The 22754-nt window shown below is 46.7% G+C and overlaps 1 protein-coding gene, 1 non-coding gene and 1 pseudogene across 10 annotated transcripts in view; all 3 read left to right on the forward strand.

The window, feature by feature from the left end:
* Nucleotides 1-3190: 3190 nt before the first annotated feature.
* On the forward strand, nt 3191-4183 carry LOC148005620 (cleavage and polyadenylation specificity factor subunit 5 pseudogene; annotated as a pseudogene).
* Nucleotides 4184-18500: 14317 nt separating this feature from the next.
* On the forward strand, nt 18501-18622 carry LOC120103350 (small nucleolar RNA SNORA40). The gene has a single exon (XR_015621621.1). It is a non-coding gene; the product is annotated as a small nucleolar RNA SNORA40 (small nucleolar RNA).
* Nucleotides 18623-20671: 2049 nt separating this feature from the next.
* The window catches only part of Ncoa2 (nuclear receptor coactivator 2), a 236340-nt gene continuing 234257 nt past the window's right edge, over nt 20672-22754 (forward strand). For 6 of the 9 annotated variants that reach the window (XM_087551360.1, XM_087551367.1, XM_087551359.1 and 3 more), the window contains exon 1: nt 20696-20802. The gene's annotated coding sequence lies outside the window, so the exon portion shown is untranslated. 9 annotated transcript variants of the gene reach the window in all.

Here is a 22754-nt window from a genome sequence, read left to right on the forward strand (position 1 = left end):
GGTTAAAATAAATGTGTGTGTGTGTCTGTCTGTCTGTTTGTTCTGAGTGGGGTTTTGTTGTAAAAACAAGTGTGCTTACAAGAGTAAATGGCCTGGCATCTGTAAAAGAAATTTCATTTGGTGTCAGTGGGAGTTGGCAGAGCAAGCATTCTTTGGACAAGATCATGGAAATCATAACACTAACTCTACCCTCAACGTTTGCACTATGCCTAGAGTATGGATTTAGACCCAGGCCTGCAGTCTAACAGCAAGAGGAAAGGTCTAGTAAATACCATCACAAGCTCCATGTGCCCAGCGAAAGGTGGGTGCGTGCTTTGCTTGATTACAAAATATGCTAAAACCTGATTCCAAGCAAATTACTAAATGTCTCTCCTCCTTTTACTTGGGAAGGCGAGGGCAGGATCTCAGGAGGCTAGCCTCTCACTTTCTGTGTAACTGAAGACAGCCTCAAAGCCGTCCCTCCTGAATGCTATGCCTAGGGCTAGGCAGCACAGCCTTTAGCCCTGTGTGGCACTGTGGATTGAACCCAGACATTTACACAGCAGGACAGGCACTCTACCAACTGAACTACTTCCACAGTTTGAATCAAAGTGCATTTTTCCATTGTCTTGTTCCCAAATCGGCCCCCCCGATGTTTCTATCTGCTGCTTGTTTTGTTTTATTTGCTTCGTTTTCTTTCAACTACTCAATTTTATTTTATTTTTATTTATTTATTTTTTGTGAATTTCATATCATGCACCCCAATCCTACTCAACTCTTCCTCTTCTCATAACTACCCTCCACCCCTGCAACCTGCCCCCAAACAGAGAAAAGAAAACTCACGGTGGGGGCTGTAGTATTGTCATAGTGTGTCCCACAGTACACCCTTCTGTTCATACTTCTTTGTTTGCAAATGCTCATTGCAGTGACTCCTTGGTCTGGTTCAAGGCCTCTGGCTTCTGCAACTGTATCAATACTGGAACCTCACTGGGACTCCTTGATTATCCTGTTGTTGCTCTGTGTCTGGGAGATTCTATAGTTTGAGATCCAGTTTCACTCCAGCAGTTCATTGATGGGGCAAATGTTGACCAATTCAAAGCCCTGGATCTGGGCCTGAGACTTATCTGAGACTCTCAGCCTGCCAGCTCTCCTGCTCTGGGCCAGATCCCCAGGAACTCCCATGTCAAGAGCTAGCTCTCTCCTGCTGCCCACCATCTGCTTTGTTTTGAGAAGGGTCTCACTATTAGACAAAGCTATCTTTGAACCTGCAACAATTCTCCTATCTTCTGACTTTTGGAATTACAGGTGTCTGCCATTGTGCCTTACCAAAATCAGTCTTTAGAACTATAGTAACTTGGTGATGAAACAATTATCTTTCCAGGACAATCTCAATACCAGAAAGACAAAACAAAACTATTGTGATTAGTGTTTAACGAGAAAGTGAGAAGCATACGATTATTATACAGAGGTATCAACAGCAAAGGGAAAGTGACTTGACACTGTCAAGTTACAGAATATCTCGGAATGACAGAGAAGCTGGCTGCAAGAAACTGGAACAAAGTGGTAAAAGTTCATTTGATATATGTTACTTTGAATTATAGGAAAAGATAATCATTGAGTTATACTAAAGGTAAGAAGAGGAAATAGTTGGAGACACCGACCATTAAAGAACGTGCGTGACGTGGGCTGGGACAAAGTTCAAATACAGGAGTGCTCACTTTACGAGGGTGAAGGCCTGGATTGAAACTCTAACACTGCAGCCGCCAGCAAGGTGGTATACCTCCATGATCCCAGCTCTCAGAAGATGACCGGAAGTTTAGGTCAGGGAGTGGGCAATTGCTTATAAGCTAAAGTAGTGACAAACAGCACATTCCAGCACCGGGGAGGCAGAGACAGGAGCATCCCTGGGGCTGGCTGGCCAGCCACTCCCCAGACCACACAGACAGTGTCTCCAAAAGACAGGTTGAAGGCCACGTGTACTGGTTTTTTATCTCAGGAAGCAGAGGCAGGTGGATATCTGTGAGTTCCAGGTCAACCTGACTTTCATTCTGGGCTAGACAGGGCTTCATAATGACACCCTATCTCGAAACAACAAACAGACCAATAGCTATCCTGAACAGCTCTGAGAACACCTAGAGTCTGGAAACAACAAACAGACCAATAGCTATCCTGAACAGCTCTGAGAACACCTAGAGTCTGGAAACAACAAACAGACCAATAGCTCCTGAAAGCTCTGAGAACACCTAGAGTTAGCTTCTGGCTTAGAGCATGCTGGGTGTCCCAAGTCTGCGATAGCCTGACCACATCCACACAGACCCTCAAGGCCTTCCTCAGCTACCTGCAGAGTTTGAAGCCAGCCTAGGCAATGCAAGATCCTCTCAAAACAAAGAAACAAAGAAGAAGAAAATAATATTGTGAATAAGTAAAAAACAAAACAAAACATTATTCTAAGCTACAGTTAAAATGCAATTAAGAATATCAAGTTATTGACGTTTTAAAAACATGTATTTACTCACTGTGTGTATGTGTGTATATGTGAGTACATACCTGTGTGTGTGTGTGTGTGTGTGTGTGTGTGTGTGTGTGTGTGTGTGTAGGTCAGAAACAACTGGGCAGACTCTATTCTTTTCCTCCACCATATGGACCCCAGTGATGACTTAGATCAACAGACCTCACATTTATCTGCTGAGCCATCTTGCCAGTTTGATGTATTTAAAAGCAAGAAAACTAGTTGTAAACTTTTAAGAAAGCAAATTATGCATAAGAGCACAGCACATAGATCCAACCACACACATTTTCACCGAGTCAGAACATGCAGTAGAAAAGAGATCATTTTAGATCACTTAAAAAACACATTGTATTTGAAATAAACAGACCCAACATAAAATCTCCATAAAGAATTGCAACATTAGACTTTAATTTTTAAATTAAAAAAAGAATTGCAAAAATGTCTCTCATTAAAATTTAACATAAAAATCTAGAAGTAATCAAGAAAGAGGCAACAGTGAAATCAGAGCAAATGCACTTGGGCCATTTTCTCAGTGAACAGTATGATGCATCTTAAAAAGAATATGGGCATTTGGTTCTTTAAAAAGTTCCAGAAAATCCCGCTCTACTATAGATTCTTCTTTGCAATCATGCCTAAGGTGGCGCCAAGCTTCTCAGCTTGGCAGTGAGGATGTGCACTGGTAAGAACCACACTGACGCTCTTGCTCTCGACTGTTAATGGCGGGCGGTGGCTGCTGAGCGGGACGCAGATAACCGCTGCCCGCCCCGCGGTCGTCTCCCCGGGCCCCGCTTTCTACAGGTCTCCAGTGTCGGAGCTATTCAGCATGTCTGTGGTGCCGCCCAATCGCTCGCAGACGGGCTGGCCCCGGGGGGTCAACCAATTCGGTAACAAGTACATCCAGCAAACCAAGCCCCTCACCCTGGAGCGCACCATTAACCTGTACCCACTTACCAACTATACTTTTGGTACAAAGGAGCCCCTCTATGAGAAGGACAGCTCTGTGGCGGCCAGATTTCAGCGCATGCGGGAGGAATTTGATAAGATTGGGATGAGAAGGACTGTAGAAGGGGTTCTGATCGTACACGAGCACCGCCTGCCCACGTGCTACTGCTACAGCTGGGAACAACCTTCTTCAAACTACCTGGCGGTGAACTTAACCCAGGAGAAGATGAAGTTGAAGGACTAAAACGCTTAATGACAGAGATACTGGGTCGTCAAGATGGAGTCCTGCAAGACTGGGTCATCGATGACTGCATTGGGAACTGGTGGAGACCAAATTTTGAACCTCCTCAGTACCCATATATTCCTGCACATATAACAAAGCCCAAGGAACATAAGAAGTTGTTTCTGGTTCAGCTTCAAGAGAAAGCCTTGTTTGCGGTCCCTAAGAATTACAAGCTGGTAGCTGCACCGTTGTTTGAACTGTACGACAATGCTCCGGGATACGGACCCATCATTTCTAGTCTTCCTCAGCTGCTGAGCAGGTTTAATTTTATATACAACTGAACTTCTCCTGTACACAGAAGTAAAAGAAGCCGTCTCTGTGAGCACAGCTTACACATGTAGAAGAATAACTGTAGAACAAGTTTTGGTTTTCTCTTGTTCCCTAAATTGCCACCACCTTCCTGTTTGAAGAGTAAAATTAATATGAACTAGATAGTGGTATAAAAAAAAAAAAAAAAAAAAAAAAAAGAACCACACTGACTACAGCCCTCTCTTCACAGCTACACTCAGACCCCCATTGCTGTGGTCTGTTTATAAACAATGATCATCCGTGAATAGGACATTTTGCATTTTGGAGAATATTTATTAAAACTAGTGTATCCTTAGTCGAACAGTGGTGTTTTTGTTTATAAAGAGATGTCCAGTTTGATTATCGTAACTGCTGTCTCATTGCTGCGTATATCTTTCTGCAAAGCAGGCAGTATTCCTTAGCAAAATCAACCCCACTGGTAGTTTTCACTCAAGTACAGTGTATAGCATCTGTGTATTCCAGTTAGGGCGTGCTGCTGTCCTGTGTCCTCCTTACCTTGTTCCCAAGTAGCTGGCTGACACCAGAAACAGTGTCCTATTGGAGATTCGGGCCTTGCTCTCCACCATTGGCAGCTGGGAACCCCAGCTCTGTCTCCTTCTGGTTGGGAGTCTGTTAGCACCGTGCGCGCTGAATCCAGTAAGTGAAGCTAAGAGCTGGGGGTGTGGGTTGTCAGTCACTCCACTGTCACAGAACCTATCTATCCTCCGGTCACAGCGTTCCTCAGATGCCAAGTCATTTTAAGATCAATGAGGAGAAGCTGCAGTCCCACATCCATGCAATTCCCAGAGCTTACTGTGTTTCCCGCCACCCTGAAGCAGATGGCAGAGGGATATTTCTAAGACTCGGCAATAGTTCTAAGTGACAGTACCACAGAGCTGCCCTGTTTCTCTCTGAGCCGGGCTCCATAGTTCAGGATTCATGGACGGAAATGCTAGGATACCTGCACTCTATCAGTCTGGGTCCACTAACAAATACACTTACTTCCTGTTCACCAGAGTGTGTGGACCACTAAACCAGTGGCTCTCCGCCTTCCTAATGCTTCAACCCTTTATTTTGATTCCTCATGTTGTGGGGGCCCCAACCATACAGTTATGTCTTTGCTCCTCCGCAACTGTAACGTTGTTGTTATGAGTGGTATGTAAATGTCTGATATGCAGTGTATCTAGTATCCACAAAAGGGTCATACTCATCTGAGGTTTCAGCCCCAGCCTTTTAGTTATGAGAAGATGCCTAACAGAGCAACTTAAGGAAGAAAGGATTTGTTTCAGCTCACGATTTGAGGATATAGTCCACCCCAGTGTGAAATCATCACAGGAGGAGCGTGAAGTGGATGGTCACATGGTGTCCACAACCAGGAAGCAGAAAGCCACTGTCTTATCCTTTTATTCAGTCCCAGACCCTAACCCACAGGATGGGGCCACACATATTCAGGGTGGTGCTTTCTCCTTAGCCAAAACTCTATGCACTGTCAAGTTGATAATAAAGCTATTTATTTGTTTGGTTTGTATTTTTGAGGCTGAGCCTCTCTGTGTGGCTCTGGCTGCCCTGGAACTCACTGTATAGACCAGGCTAACCTTGAACTAACAGAGATTCATCTACCTCTGCTTCCTGGGATTTAAGGTCTGGCTGACAGTGAAGCTGTAACTCTCATAATTCCAAAGAAGGCTGTTTCCATTCATGAATTAGAGTTAACATCAACTTTGAAGTAAAATCGCCACTTTGAACATCTCAAGCCCTGAATTAGCAAGCAGAAAAGGTAGTCCATACTCTGCAGAGACAATACTCAACAGATCCTGTTTGTCAAGGACAGACTGACCAGTCACTACACAGGAAGTCCAGGAGGACTATATCTGTAGGGTAGGAGAACCACTCAGGTACCCTTTCGGGCATCGTACCCTGGATTCAAAGTCCATGGTAAGTATAATTTAATGTAGGCACAACCAGTAGCAAACTAGATTCTTCAGGAATGGCATTTGGGTTGTCCTGTCAGCTAAAGGACCATGACCAGAGGACGGGAGGCGCTTGTTGAGTAGCAGCAGTAGGATTCAGAAAAAGTTGGATGTAAGACTCTACCTTCTGGGGTTGCAGAGATGGCTCAGTGGTTAAGAGCACTAGCTGTTCTTCCAGAGGACCCTGGGTTTAATCTCCAACTCCCATGTCACTTCTCAGCTGTCTATTACTCCAGCCTCGGGTGATGTAACACCCTTACACCAGCGCACATGAAATCTAAAAGGGGGAGGGGTAACTCCTATTACCCAGTGAATGTCAAAATTAGGACCACGAGTCATAGGTATTCATTGTTTTTATGAATGTGTACATAATGAATGTTTTTTCGTTGTTTCCCTCCTGTGCCTCCTTATCATATAAAATAAGACGCATTCATTTTTCATTGCCCTGTTTAAGAACTACTAGCCTGTGTTACAGCATTGAAGGTTCAAGTCACAGGCCACGAAAAGGCATGAACCTCGGCAATGGCTCGGCACAGCGCATACGTGTGCGCACGGTTACACAGAGGATAGCTGCTGGTCTTAGGTAGAAGCGCGATCTCGTGATGTCCTCGTCTGGAGAGGACGTATGAGTCAAGGCACTGAGTGTGAGTGCTAGGTTCAGAAGGAGCGGGCTGCTTTGGCGCACGCACCAACTTGCCTTGAGACAGCACTCGATCTAGTTATATAATTTTCTAGATGTTTCCGGAACATGGAAGATGTTCAGATGTGGTTAACATTTAAATCAGTAGACTTTAGGGCATCTTCATGCTGTGGGTGTTCCTCAAATATCGACTCATCTCTGAATGACTTGATATGCAAATCTTTGGCTTCACGGCGTGTTCATTCTCCACATACATACATACATACATACATACATGTTATATATAAAGTGTGTAGCTCATTCTATACACATGCACCTATATATTTACATATTATGCATGCACCCTATTTTCATTTCCCTGAAGGACTCTGATAAACACACTTTGGTGCTGTCTCAATTGTTTTTACATTTTGCTTTTCCTTCTTATTATTATAATACTACAGGCTGAGTAATTTATACAGGATAAGCTTTCATTCTGCTCACGTTTTTGAAGGCTGAGAAATTAAAATTAAATAGCCTTATGTGGTGCGTCCTTTTGGATGGAGATGCTGTAGAGTCTAAAGGGGACAGAGGGTATCCCTCAGGGAGACACGGCAAGCCTGCTGGCCCTCGTCTTCTGTTCCCACACACATTTGATCACAGAGATCTCACCCATTCCTTGTCAAATCCGTAATGCCTGATCTCAAAGGCCTCAGTAACCGACACATAGGACTTTAGGGATTAAGATGTCAACATATGAGTTCTAGGGAGCACACCCAAAACATACCAGGGATGATTGTAATCCCAGGCAATGTGAAGTTATGCATATCTGCCGCCCTTGCAGAGGATCAGGGCTTGGTTCCCAGTATCCACACTGGGTTCCAGGAGATCCACCACCACCTTTTGGAGTCTGGGAACCAGGCACACACATAGTACATATACATGAATATAGGAAAAACATATACACATAAAATAAAAATATTTTTAAAAAGAATAAATGCACTTAAAGTACCTATGAGAGTGGGGTTTAAAATGCAACCCAGTGCCAGTCCTGGCCTGAATAAAACAAAATGAAGTAAAACAAAATGTACTCCATTCTTTACAGACTAATGCTTCTGTTACATGGGCTATGACTGTGTCTTTTAATAAAATGTCCCGTGAAACTGAAACAAGTCTTGGAGTTGAGATGAGGAAACCCAATGTATTAGTTACATTTCTATTGTTGTGATAAAAACACCATAGCCAAGGTAAGCTATAGAAGGCAGTTGTTTTGGGGGGGCTTCTGTTTCCTGAAGGAAAGTGCAGGAGGGAGACATGGCAACACTCAGCAACATGCTGGCCACAGCAGGGAATGGGAGCTTGCATACTGAACTGCGAATCCTGCTTTCCGTGTCATACTTCCTCAAATCACCCAGAAAGCACCATCGACTGGGACCATGTCTTTAAATGCCCAGGAATATGTGGGTACACTGCTTGCTCAAACTCTCACATCCAGAGGTGCCAGTTGTAGACAGTTGTGAAGAACGTGGGGTGACAGCACCGATCTCCTGACCAACGCTCAGCAAAGCGTGCCACCTGGGCCGCAGAGCTGTTGCAATTCTGGGCCATGGCCACCTGATATTCCCATCCAGAATTACTTCATAAGGAGCAGGAAACATTTTACCTTGGTTACCCGGCCAACTTTACATTCTGCATTCCCTTTGTCAATTACATCAATTATAAAGCATATGTATCTTGATGTCATGGTTTCATTAGCCACAATCATTCTGTCGATAAATACTTAGAGTGTGCCTAGCACGTGTCATTAAGAGAAGGGAGTTTTGTTTGGATTAATAAATGGGGAGAAATCTATTCCAGGCCATCTGTGGTAGTTCTGCCCCTTATCTGCCTAGTCTAAGGGAGGTTAGTACACAAGTCCATTGGTAACTATGGCAAAGGCTTTCTTTTCCTCTTTTTGAGAAAAGCTTTGACGTATAGGGTACGAACAACTTTCTGGACTTCTACAAGTTTAGTTTTGCATCGATTGGTGGAGAGTTCTATCCTATTTCTGTATGGAGACAAAACTTTGTACAGGATTCAAATTCATCTAAAATGTGTGACATCAAAAACAGTGCTAAAGGCTGAGTGAGGGCTAACTGGAGCAAGGACCTGGATTCTGTCCCCAGGGCCAGAAAAGAAAGGGAGAGGGCAGTGCAGGGAAACAGAAACAGAAACAGAGAGGGGGAGGGGGAGAGAGGAAGTGAGGAGGGAGATAGGGAAGGATCAAGGGGAGGGGGCAGGAAGAGGGGAGAGGAAGATCTATAGGTGTGCGGAATCCTGGGAGCACATCTGTGGATGAGTAGAACTTAAGAGAACTTGGGCAAGGACTCTGTCAAGCGCAACTTGAACTGTGAGTCTCAAGGTCACACGGCCACACTGTAGATGAAATGCTCAAACTCGCCCACTTGGAGAATGAAAGGTTATAGAGTTTGTCTGACAGAAGAGCAGAAGGGAGACTATTTAGGGGGAGGACTATTTCCCACACGAGATGAGTGAAGGAGATGAATGACTGGACACCAAGGGGAATCTCTGAGGACATATATGAAAAAGCATGATGAAGCCTATGACATCATGCTAACTTTAAAAGTTAATAGTGACAGCAGAAAGAGATGGCAGGAAGGACTTCAGAGCAAGGACGCAGCAAAGCCCGGAGATGATGAATCCAGATGTGATAAAAGAGGTGATCATATTGTAAACAAGAGTCAGGAAAGGGAGAGCTAGCTGGGTGTCGCGTGGGGTGGGGCTGAGAAGGCTGTAGACAGAGTACATTTTAGGCACGCACACCTTTGTTTCTCCCTGGGCTGAGCTTGCTTCCCCTGGCAGGTACTTTTCAAGGTTCTGAAATCACAAAATGTAAGGCTCTAGAGGGAAAATGAGTCCTGGGTGTGTTTAATAACATGTCCAGGATGTTTTCACGGCAATGTTGCAGAGATGAAGAGTGGGGCTGCCTGTGTGGCTAGGTTAAGGCTTGCAATGTCCCTGAATTCTATGCTTGACAATGGTCACCACGGCAGATTTACGCTATGTGTGTTCTACCATAGTTTTAAAGGTGGAACGAGCCCAAAGAAACATGTCCGAGTCATGCTAGATTATAGGTGCACATTCTGGCCTAGAATCTCTTCCACAAGAGGACCCACCAGGGACTACAGAGATGGTTCAGGGGCTTAGGCACTTGCTGGTCTTATCTGGTGGCTCATCTAAAACACCATCTCTCCAAGGAGCCTACAGTTTAGTCAGGGCAATATCAATAAACGCTCACGATGACAATAATTACTTAAATCCAACTGGAACATACATAGGCAAACTCTATGTCCTGGATGGATCACACACGCGCGCATGCGCCCGCGCACGCGCGCGCGCGCACGCACACACACACACACACACACACAAAATGGCTCATTAAATGAACATGACCATGTGACATGTGACTCGCCTCAGGCCTCCCCTCAGAGGTTCTCAGCTGCTCAGCTCTCTCTCCTGTGCCCTCCTGGGCACCACCTGTTTCCTCCAGAAATAACAACTGTCCTGATAGCTGTCATCATCGATTAGTTTCATCTGTCTTTGTGTTTTATATGAACCATGTGGCAAAATCTGGCTTCTTTTATTTAAGATTTTAAAAAAATTTCTTTTGGAGACAGGGTGTGTGTTTAGCCTTGGCTGTCCTGGAATTTGCTCTGTAGACCAGACTAGCCTCATAGTCACAGATCTGCCTGCCTCTGCCTCTGCCTCCTGAATGCTGGGATTAAAGGTGTGCACCACCACCGCCCAGATACAAGATAATTTTTTATATGACTCATGTATATTATTATGTGGCGTTAAGATAGTTTATTTTTATGACAGTATAGTATTGGGTTGACTAGATGACTAGAACTTGTTTATGGTTAATGGCTAGATACATTACATACTTAGGAGCAGAGTTACAGAGTCTTTAGTCAGATATGCTCTGCTACAATGAATGACCTGTTTACTGCTCCAGTTAGTGGTGTGAACCTGGGAGATCATGGCTCAAAACTGAAGCAGTTTAAAGCCTCATGCAATAGCCAACTTTATTTGGAGCATCAGACAGTTTATACTCTGAGGGTTTGCTCATAGAGGCATATAAATAAAGAAAATATCTATAATGAATAATCTGAAGTAAACTCACGACAATCTACTACACTTGGGGTGGGCGGGGCATGAAAGCACATTCCAAGAACAATTGCGTGTTGTTGAAGGAACTGAGGCCACTTGGGTTGTTCTTAGAGTTTTCTCACAGGCACTCAGAAGTTTCCTCACATGGCTCTGTCATTGGACTGTGTTCTAACAGCCACAGACAGCTTCCGCTTTTCAAAGTTATCATTTTTTTAGTCATTTCTAATATATAAAATGCAATTGGCTTTTTGAATGTTGGTCTGTAATCCAGAGATCTTGTTAAATTTAAATAGAATTTTTTAATGTGAACATTCATAGCATGACAGTTTTACTTTTTCATTATTAATTTTAAAAAAATCTGTGTGTGCATGTGTGCGTGCGCACGCACCCCTAATCGTGTGTGTGTGTGTGTGTGTGTGTGTGTGTGTGTGTGTGTGTGTGTGTGTGACCACGTGCAGGCCAGAGCACAAGCTCACCCCGTTTGAGCCAGGGTCTCTTTACTGTTGGTGGCTGCTCTGTGTCCTAGGCTAGATGGCCCGCAGACTTCCAGGCCATCTTCTTTCTGTTGTCCTGCCCCCTCTCAGGAGTTTCAGGAGCACGGATGCAAACTCCAGCCTCCATCTTTATGTGCATTCTGCAGGTTTGAGCTCACGCCCTGACCTTTGCATGATGAGTCTTTTACCCACTGAGTCACCTCCCTACCCCCTCATTGCTAATTCATATGCATCTTTGTCTTGCATTGGCTAGGGCATGTTGTACAGTGCTGAATTCAAATCGTAAAACTAGGTATAGAGTCCCTAATTTTCTTTCCCAACCCCAAAAGGAAGCTGCAAATGTTTCGCTATGAAACCCGTTACAGCCTTTTTGTAAACACACATCATCACATCCGGGAACTCCCTACTTACTCTTTCAGGTTTTAAAATGCCAAACAGTCCCTTGTTCAATAGAAATTACATAAAGCAAAATGTACATACCCTGTGCTATAACTCAATAAAACTCAAGAAGTCATTGTCAAATGTGTTTTTCTTCATTTCTAGAAAATCCTCTGCGCCCCTCTCCAACTGACAGATACCGTATGGACTTCCATTGCTGAATATTCCTTTGGCCTATTCCTGTGTTGTGTATAAATAGGAGGACAGCCATGGTGGCCATAGTGACACCACTGAATCAAACTTACTGCTTTTTATGTCTGAGTAGTAGTCCATTGTGGGAATTTATTATACTTCACTCCTCTACTCATCCTAATAGTGGTTCCTGGTTCCAGTTAGGTCTCCATATTTCTCCTGTTAGGAATGAGATCCCATTAGCCTTTTGTCTGTTCTTACAGGTAAGATTTCTGGGGCTGGAGAAATGGCTCAGCGGTCTTTCCTAGGAACCAAGTCGGTTTGCAACAGTTCCCAACTGTCTGTAATTCCAGCTCTAGGGGACAAGACACTCTTACACAGACATGCATGCAGGCAAAATACTAAACACACAAAAAGTAGTAATATAAATTGAATTATTAAAAGGTTCTTGCTAATGTGTCTTCGGTGGTCATACGTTTTCATGTCCTCTCTGATGAATACCTAGGAGAACTGTGGACTAGAATCATGCTTGTTGAGCTTTCTAAGGTGGTTGCAGTGCGTCCTGCCGGGGCATCTGTCCTGTCTGTCTGTCCTCTGTGCTCCCTGCATCTCTAGTGAGTGTGGTTTGGTAGCCAGTGTGGCTTTGATTCACATCATTTCTCTGATGACTCTGATCTTTTCATGTATTTAATTAGTTATGCACACTTTTGTAAAGCAACAGAGTTTTTGCTCATTTCGCCACACTGTGGAGTTTCTTATGGTCAGTCCGGAGGTGTTTCTCAGTCCAGATGTAGCCACCTTGCTTGGTAAGGGAATAACAAATATGTTTTTCCAGTGTAAGTGCCATTTTTTATTCTTTTTTTTTTTTTTTTCCGGAGCTGGGGACCGAACCCAGGGCCTTGCGCTTCCTAGGCAAGCACTGTAGCACTGAGCTAAATCCCCAACCCCGTAAGTGCCATTTTTTAATAATTATTTATTCATTTATTTAATATATATATGAGTACACTTCAGACACACCAGAAGAGGGCATCGGATCCCATGACAGATGGTTGTGAGCCACCATGTGGTTGCTGGGATTTGAACTCAGGACCTCTGGAAGAGCAGTCAGTGCTCTTAATCATTGAGCCATCTTTCCAGCCCTGTAAGTGCCATTTTTAATAACAGGTTTATTATTTTCTGGCAAGAAATTTAATAAATGTAATGCTGGTTTTTGGGTGTAGTTGTGGTTTTCCTTTTGTGGCTAGTACCTTTTATGTTTTGATTGAAGAACTTTCATGAGGAGCTGGGCTTGGTCAATTAAGTCCGTGCCTTGCAAGCATGAAGACCTGAGTTCAGTTCCCCAGCAGCCAGGTCAAAGCTGGTTATAGGGCTGGAGAGAGGGCTCAGCGGTTAAGAGCACTGACTGCTCTTCCAGAGGTCCTGAGTTCAAATCCCAGCAACCACATGGTGGCTCACAACCATCTGTAATGAGATCTGATGTCCTCTTCTGGTGTGTGTGAATAAATAAATAAATTAAAAAAAATAAAGAAGAAATACTGGAGTTCATTGTTGTTTTGAGACAGGGTTTTTTTTTTTTACTAAGGATTCCTGGCTGTCTTGGGATTTACCATATAGATCAGGCTAGCTCCATATTTGTAGAAGTTCACCTGCCTGCCTGCCTCTGTATCTCAAGGTGCTAGGATAAAGGCACATTTGATATGCTTTCCCTTATCCTAGTGCTGTGGTGACATCATCCAATATTTTCCCCTAGGAACTTTATAGATTTGACTTTAACTTAAAAATAAATTTTTGGGGTTGGGGATTTAGCTCAGTGGTAGAGCGCTTGCCTAGCAAGCACAAGGCCCTGGGTTCAGTCCCCAGCTCCGAAAAAAAGAAAAGAAAAAAAAATTTTATTTTTGTTGTTTATTTGTTTAGGTTTTTCAAAATATGGTTTCTCTGTAGCCCTGGCTGACCCAGAACTCACTCTGTGGAGCAAGCTGGCTTCAAACTCTGAGATCTGCCTGCTTCTGCCTCCCAAGAGCTGGGATTAAAGGTGTGCACCTCCACTGCCCAGCTGTATTTATGAATTTTAAGGCTTGAATGCGGATACCAGTGGAAAGTTGCACTCAGCTCCCCTCCTCTGGAAGAGCAGTATTTAGTTGATCTTTATAGCTGAGCCCTGTTCAGCCTTGACTCTAACTTTGAAGTTCAGCTGTGTCTCAGACTCATTCTGACTCCTGGTGTGAGGTGGGATCAGTCATTTCTCTACACTGACCTTCCTTTCTCTGCTTTCACAATTTAAGAATAGTTGAGGGGGGGCTGGGGATTTAGCTCAGTGGTAGAGCGCTTGCCTAGGAAGCGCAAGGCCCTGGGTTCGGTCCCCAGCTCCGAAAAAAAGAACCAAAAAAAAAAAAAAAAAGAATAGTTGAGGGGCTCGAGACCCCATATGAACAACAATGCCAACCAACTAGAGCTTCCAGGGACTAAGCCACTACCTAAAGACTATACATGGACTGACCCTGGACTCTGACCTCATAGGTAGCAATGAATAGCCTAGTAAGAGCACCAGTGGAAGGGGAAGCCCTTGGTCCTGCCAAGACTGAACCCCCAGTGAACGTGATTGTTGGGGGGAGGGCGGTAATGGGGGGAGGATGGGGAGGGGAAGACCATGTAGAAGCGGAGGGGGCTTAGGGGGATGTTTGCCTGGAAACCGGGAAAGGGAATAACAATCGAAATGTAAATAAGAAATACCCAAGTTAATAAAGATGGAGAAAATAAAAAAAAAAGAAGAGTTGACTGTAGCCAAGTGGTGGTGGTCATGATGGTGGTGGTGGTGATGGTGATGGTGATGGTTCACATCTTTAATCCCAGCATTCGGGAGGCAGAGACAGGAGGATCTCTGTGAGTTTAAGGCCAGCCTGTTCTACAGAGTTCCAGGACAGCCAGGGCTACACAGAGAAAACCTGCTTGAAAAATAAAAAAATAAAAAAGATTAGTGAACTCTAAGCTCGCTACACTGATGCGTTCTGATGCATTGAGTCACCTGTTTTTTTACACATTGATCAGTACTCTGCCTAGCCATTGTAGGTTTATAGAAAGTATTGAAATTGGGGATGTCTGTAATCCAAATGGTACTCCTGCACTCCTGTCCTGGCTACTTTAGGGGACAAATACTTAGATATTTACTTTCAAATTATATCAATTTTCACTCAAGAAGCCTGTGAAATTTTGATTAGGATTGTGTTGGATGAATATCAACTTAAACGGGGAAAACTCTATATATTGGTCTCCATCTCTGGTCTCCTAGCTCCATTGTTTCTGGGCCTGGTGAGACCTAGCTTGTGGAAGAAAGGTGCGGTAGAGCTGAGCTGCTCTCTTCTCAGGAGCCAGCAAGTAGAGAGTCGGCTGGAGTGAGGGGCAGGATACCCTTCATAGGCATCCTCCGGAGCGACCTACTTCCTCCCATGAGGCCTGATGTCTCATCTCCCTCCCTCTTAATATTACCATCAAAATATGACACCAATCCCATGATCCAGGGGTCTCTTAAGTATTGGATCAGCCAGCCGGAGCCTAAGATGTCAGCACATGGTCTTTCTGGGGGATATGAACTATCCAAGCCGGTCCAGGACTGACTATATGAAGAGAGTAGTTAGGGAAAGCTTGGCACAGTCACATTTAGACAGTCATCTTGCCTTCAAATGAAACCTTGTGGATTTCTATCCACAAGTTTTCTTTCCTCTCTCTCTTTTTGTCTGTTTTTGTTTGTTTGTTTGTTTTTTGAGACAGGGATTCTCTGTGTAGCCCTGGCTGTCCTGGAATTCTCTGTAGGCCAGACTGTCTTCAAACTCACAGAGATCCTCCTGTCTCTGCCTCTTGAGTGCTGGGCTCAAAGTCATGTGCCATCGCTACTCAGAGATTAACAGTGTGTTTTTTTTGTTTTGTGTTTTTTTAAATTTAAAGGTCTTTGTACATTTTCCATGAAATTTATTCTTAAGTGTTTTATAATTATTTCTTCTTCAAATGAAAAATTCAACTGACCTCTGTGTTTGAGCTTATGCCTAGCAACCTTCAAGTCACCGCAGTGGTTCATAGGTTCTTGTGAATTTGTGTGTATTGGTATACATACATACCATCAGTTCCATCAGCGAGTAAAGAGGCTTGTGTTTCCTTCTGCTTCCCAAGCTCACTGGGTTGGACTTTCGGAGAGGTGGAAACCCTTGCCCGAGTTTACACAGATAGTATCAGGGTTGAAACACACCACAGCCTGATTCCAGAATCTTAAAGTGACTGTTGGGGCATTAGATTTTTGTTGTTTGAGAAGCAGGAAGATACAGTTAGAAAAATAGAGTCACATGGAGGAAGGTCTTAATGTAAGGCAAAGAGTTTGAATTGTATCCTGTAGACTATTAATAAAGGATCGTTAAATGCTTTAAGTGGGGAAGATCTTGCTTAGCTTTGTTTTGAAAGTCTAAATGCCAGTGCTAGGGTGATCGCTCCGTGGTTAAAGTGCCATCCTAAAGTGTGAGACCTGGAATTTGGATCCCCAGTACTGGTGGAAATACTAGGTGAATGTGTGGCCCACCTGCCACTCCAGCTCTTGGACAGCAGGGACGTATTTCCCTGGAGCAAACTGGCTAGCTAGCCTAGACATTACCTGTGTGTTCTGGGTTCAAGGGAGCAATCCCACATCCATGAATAAGGTAGAGTCTGATTGAGCAGACTCAGCAAAACTCCTGGTGTCAACCTTGGGCTTTCATGGATGTGTGTGTCTTCACTCAAGTGAGCATACATACATGCACATTTATCATACACACATACATGGAAAAGAAAAAAAAAATCTAAAGTGAAGACTAGCAACACGTCTGTCTCTGTTGGTAAAGGCCTTTGCTGTTATCAAGTCCAGTTCCTGGGATCCTGTGGTAGAAGGAGAGAATCCACTTTCTGAAGTAAGTTGTCATTGACTTCTAAACATGCGCTGTTGCATATACGTGTCCCTTTCCCAACAACACACTGTGTGTGTGTGTGTGTGTGTGTGTGTGTGTGTGTGTGTGTAATGGAAATGTTTGTCCTATACTGCTGATTTTTTAAAGATACTTTATTTTACCTGCATTGGTGTTTAGCCTGCATGTATGTCTGTGTGAGGGTGTGGGCGGTTACAAGCTGCTGTATGGGTGTTGGGTGGTGAACACAGGACCTCTGGAAGAGCAGTCAGTGCTCTTATCCTCTTAGCCATCTCTCCAGCCCACTATTCACTTTCTTAGTGAAGTGCTGCTGGACGGATTTTTTAGCATATTCTTCACTTGTTTGCTGGCTTATGTTTCATTTACGGTTCTGCTATTTGGGGGAAGTGTGCATGGCGGGAGTCTTTCCTTCATTCTTCCTTCCATGGCCTATCAACTTTCTGCTCCTACTAAACTCCAACGTTTCCCCCTCTATGGAAAAGTTGCATACTAACTTTTTCCCTATTGGGTCATTCTCTCAGTCATATCCACACTTCCTGTATCTCTGCTCCTCTTCCTTCCTCAAGTCATACTATTTACTGCCTCTGTGACCTTGTCATCTTTCTTTCTTTCTTTCTTTCTTTCTTTCTTTCTTTCTTTCTTTCTTTCTTTCTTTCTTTCTTTTTTTTCGGAGCTGGGGACCGAACCCAGGGCCTTGTGCTTGCTAGGCAAGCGCTCTACCACTGAGCTAAATCCCCAACCCCGACCTTGTCATTTTTCATAGACCACAGTGATCATTAATAATTATAACTAGCTTTTAAAAACTTATGCTAAAGGGCCTTGTATAGTCCAGGTTGGCCTCAAACTTGCTACGTAGTCAAGGTTGGCTTTGAACTCATCCTGCATCTCTACCTCCTCAGTGCTGCAATTAGAAATCTGGGCCATCATGTCTAGTTGATTCTGGGGTCTCAGAAATTGATACTGCAAAACATGGAAAGCCCTTTTAAAAAGATTTATTATCGCAAGGCCCTGGGTCCCCAGCTCCGAAAAAAAAAAAAAAAAAAGATTATATGTAAGTACACTGTAGCTGTCTTCAGATACACCAGAAGAGGGCATCGGATCCCATTACAGATGGTTGTGAGCCATCATGTGGTTGCTGGGAATTGAACTCAGGTCCTCTGGAAGAACAATCAGTGCTCTTAACCACTGAGCCATCTCTCCAGTCCTAGAAAGCCTTTTTTTTTTTTTTTTAATAAGAATGTTTTATGATTGGTCTCTGGCAAATGAAGTGTGAACGGGCTTGAGGGCTCAGCCAGATAGTGTCGTTCCTTTGCTTTCTTTCTGTAGCTTCACTGATCCATGGCCAAGTACAAACTGAGAACAGTAAGTGTAGCCTTTCCTTGCTATATGTGCTTTTTTGGCTATCAAGAGAATCTATAAAGTGTTTCCTTCAAGCAAAACGATTCAAGTGCAGAGAGATGTGTGTGGAAGAGCCTACAGAAATTTGTGTAACATTGATTATATCACTTTCACTGTTTTATTGTACTAGTCACAACCTCTCACTCTGCCTGACACATAAAATGTAGCATAGGTATCCAGGTAAAGAAAAAAAACCATGTACCGAACTTGGTACTCTATGTGATTTCAAGGTCACTAGGGGGATTACACAGGCTGAGGTAGGGTCGGGATCTTAAAGTCTAGAGAATGAGGACAAATGCACAAACAAGGCCATATGCTCTGCACAAACAGAACACAGTAGGACTTATGTGTTTGTTGAACTGGCACAAAGACTTATTAGACAAGTGCAAAAGTAAATGGTCTTCTGCAACCCAGAAATCATTGTTCGGTGTGAGTACTAACACATACAGGAGAGATTGTTACTCAAAGCAGCTCAAAGAAGAGGTATTGACAACAAGGCTGGTTCTAAGAATACAAAGTTGAAGATATAAAAGCAAAATAAATAAATACCAGGTTTCTACCAGGGGTGTGAAGTCTTGACACTATTTCAGAACTACCAGGGGTGTGAAGTCTTGACACTATTTCAGAACTGGAGTTACATGCTTCAGGGTCCACTGGAGTAAGGCAACAACCGCTGGTGTGGGGGGTCATAATGCTACTTACTGTAAGAGCTTTGCTTTGTTTGACTTTTTAAGAAACACTCGTGTGTCTTGAGCATTCAGTAAGAAGTTGTACTGAGTAATATGGCATGGAAGCAGGGATGGGTTCGTTCGTGTGGATGATAGGTAGTTTTATATGAATTCTGTTGCCACTGAGCACTGAGGGACTCTGGACACCCCGCCCCCCAAAAAAAGGAGGAATAGAAAGAGAAGAGTCTTTTTCTTAACTCTTAAGAATTCAGGCCAGGAGAAGAAATCTAAGTCTGGCAATGGGGACACTCCTAGGAGGGACCCAACCTCTTGCAAAAATGTTGTATTAAGAGTGGGGGAGGAAGATCATAAAAACACCCTGCATTTCCTGGTTGTCCCTATGTTCGTGGAACATAATTTAGTTGTTCTAATTATAAAAAATCCTTAAAATTTACTGCTAACATGTGGCTAAAATCAACCATTGCAAACACCAGACACATCCCTGAAATAGAACGTGAAGTATCCCACTGCAGACCTCCTCCTGACTCCACTCACCAATGCTGGCATTTTTTTTTTACAGCTTTCCAATTCTTTGGGGTTCAAATCTTCCCCACCTTGCTTATTGTGTGACTTCTTTAGGCTTCAATGTTTTGTGAGGTATAAAAATAGCAACAACTTCGTAAGGTTTGAGGATTAAAATCTGGAGAGTGTGTGAATCACTTAACGCAGTGCCAAGACATTACAGTTCAATAAATACTTATTGTCTATGACAAGTGACCTTTCATAACAGTTAAAATAAGGAAACGTGTTCCTGTCATATTTTGATAACTTCCGTTAAGCAAACAAATGTTGCTCATTTCTTTAAACTAATTATATCTAAATGGAAAAAGAAGTTGCTTTTCCAGAGTTAAAAACCAAAATACATTTAAACGTAATAGTCCTCCAAGTCTCCTCAATTCCAATACTCCATTGAGGATTTGATAATGGATTCCCCAATTAAAAAACAAAACAAAACTTTTGTCTCGCTGCGTGCGGAGAACAGTCCACCCAGTCTTTCTAAACACCGTGCAGCCTTTGCTTTGTCAAGCAATCGCAGGGTGGCACCCCAGTAAGTTCGCCTCCCTCGGTCACGCCCCTCCATCCCCTCCAGAGTTGTTAGGGGTAGCAACTGGGGAGGCGTATCCGCGGAGGAACCGAGGGGACATGGTGGCCAAGGGGTGCGCCCCGGAACAGCGCCTGGGTGCGGAGGTGCGCACGAGGGGTGCAGGCTGCTGGCTACTGGGCCCTGTCGGAGCGCGCGCAGAAGGCACCTCTGGGGCGACCCTGGCACTCGGCTTTCCGCGACCTTCTCGCCGCAGCGTCCTAGCTGTCGGCGGCGCGGCGGTCCCTTGGCCTCCACTCCCTGGCCCAAGCCAGTCCCCCTTGCTAGCTTTCTTTTGGGCACTGCCCTTTGCCCTCACATGGAGTCCTCTGTTGACTTTCCCTTCACTTCCAGTCACCCATAGGTCACGGTCCCTACACCACAGCCACCCATCTTGTTCAACTCTCGGAGCTCTGAAGTCTCGCCAGCCACGGAGATGCTGAGGACCCCGCGGGTGGGGTAGCCCCGATGTTCCCGGACCCACGCTCGGGGTGCGGGACGCAAGTTTCCGCCCGGTCCCCTGAGCGGTGACAGCGCTCTCTCGGAGGCGGCCGGGAGGCGGAGGGCGGGCCAGCCCCGTGCCCGAGCCCCCTCCCCTGCTCGCGAGCTCGCGCGGTCTGTGTCTCTCTCCGCAAGTGCAGAGCCGCGGAGGAGGAGGGGGAGGAGGAGGGGGAGGAGGAGGAGGGAGCTGGGGGAGGATCTCCATTGAAATAAACAACCAGGCAGCAGTTATTAACACGGGAACATGGCGGCCGCAGCCTGGGCTCCCGCGGCGGCGGCGGAGGTCAGCGCCGACGGCAGCCCGCACCTGACGGCGTGACGGCCACATTGGTAAGCGCGCCTCCCCTGGGGGCTCGCGGGCGGCGGGCGGGGGGCGCCGCGTTCCCACCCGGGCCGCTGCCCTTGGTGCGCGCAGCCCGGCGGAGCCGCGCGCCGGCCGGGCAGGCTGTTGTTGTGTGCGGGCACTGCTGCCCGGGCGTGCGGAGCCCGCGACGCCCATCCTCGAGGCGCGGCCGAGCGGGGGACTCGGCTCCCGGGGGGGTGGGGAGGGCGGGAAGACGCGGAGTCCTCGGGAGAGAAAGGAGGCGCTCGGGCGCCGGGCGAGAGAGCTCGGGAGTCGAGCCCCAGAGCGCGAGGCGGGCGGAGGCTGCAGCCCGCGGCGCCGGCCGAGAGGTGAGCACCAGGCCGGGAAGCAGAGGCTGTGCCGCGGGCCCCTGCTTCGGCCCCCTCGGGGCTGTGCGGCGCAGCCTGGGCAGGCGGGCGCAGTCACGGCCGGTGCTTTCTTCCCGGGAGGCGTGCAGCGGTTGCTGCACGGGTGGGAGCCGGGCGAGGGGAGGCAGGACCTGGGAAGTGCCGGGGGTGTGTGAAGGTGACGCGGCCAGCAGGGGCGGCGGCGGGGGCTGGGGCGTCTGGGGGCCTCAGGCTTGGGTGGCTTCGGGGCGGCAGCGCTCCGGCCGCGCAGGCCGAGCCGCGGTGGGGGCGGGGAGCCGGGGTCGGGCGGCGGCGCCGCGCCGGGCTCGCCCCTGACTTAACTTTCTGGGTGCGGGCATGTGTGCCGGAGGCGCGCTGGGGCCGCGGCCGGGGGCGGGAGGCGGGCTGCGGGCCGGGAGGTTCCGGGTTGGCTCGCCAGCGCCCCCTCTTCGGTCCCCCTTCTGCGGCCCCTGCAGGGACAGGCCCTCGGGGGCCCCCCGCGGAAAGCGGGAGGGGTCCTGGCGGCCCTCGCGCCCCGGTCACGCCCTGGACTGGGGACCCTCCTCTCCGGGCCCCTAGAGGCTCCCGGGGAGGCGGCCAGGGTCGGCGCCGCGGGCTGGAGTGCCCGCACCCCGCCCCTGGGGGAGTCCTGGAGGCGCCGCGGCCGCGCTCGGGGGTGGCTCGGTCCCTGCTTCCATGGTCCCTCCCTTTCCCCTCCCCCAAGTGGCTTCCGGGGCCTGCGGACGGAGGGGCGGGAATCCGGGACCCTAGCCCCTTACTCGCCGGGAGTGGCGTTGGGCCTCAAGCCTAGAGGCTTGTCACTGGCAGGGGAAACTTTCCCAAACCAGAGCCTGAGCTCCAGCACCCTCCTCCGCCACCTCGTCCTCTAATCCCACTCCCACTCCACCTCCTCCGACTCCTTCCCCTCCCACCGACCCGAATCTTGCTGTGCCTGACTGATGGGGCAGTGAGCCAATGGGAGGCGGGAACTGACCTGCCGGGTATCGGTAAGCCAATGGTGGGAGCCAGAGGCAGGAAGGGGGCGGGGTTTCTTCCGACCAGTTAGGGCTGAGTTGCACGCGGGGCGGGGGAGTCATGGAGACGCCGCGAGCCTTCCCTTCTGGCGCGTCCCTTGGTCACCCGCACCTGGGTTTGTGGAATAGTGTCACTCACAGAATCTGTGACCCGGGGAGACCTGCATAGGTGCGCGAAGATAGTGCTTTTCTGGGATGCCGCGAGAGGCGTTGTTTTAGACATGACAAAGTCTAAAGCCACTTCAGGATGTGGCAGTAACTGCGAGGCCCGGTTTTAAAATGGCATATGTTGGTTGTGACGGTGTTCTGGATCTCAGCACCAGGTGTACGCGCTAGAGATCTTTGAAGGTCTGCGTTAGTTTCACTGGGCTTCTGTCCAGCACCCGGACGACGAAATTGAAAGGGCACCCTGAGAGTGAAGGCGCGCGTTGGCCTCATGTCAGGTGATTTTTAGGAGTGGTAAAGCATTCTTGTTTGGAATTGGCCTCACTGGGACCTTGTTTAAGCAGACCACCAATTCTCCAAGTCTTGAAAGTTTTGTGTTTGGCCTGGGTGTGA

This window comes from Rattus norvegicus, chromosome 5 (genome assembly GCF_021556685.1).
Source record: "Rattus norvegicus strain SHRSP/BbbUtx chromosome 5, alternate assembly SHRSP_T2T, whole genome shotgun sequence".
Taxonomy (NCBI): Eukaryota; Metazoa; Chordata; class Mammalia; order Rodentia; family Muridae; genus Rattus; species Rattus norvegicus.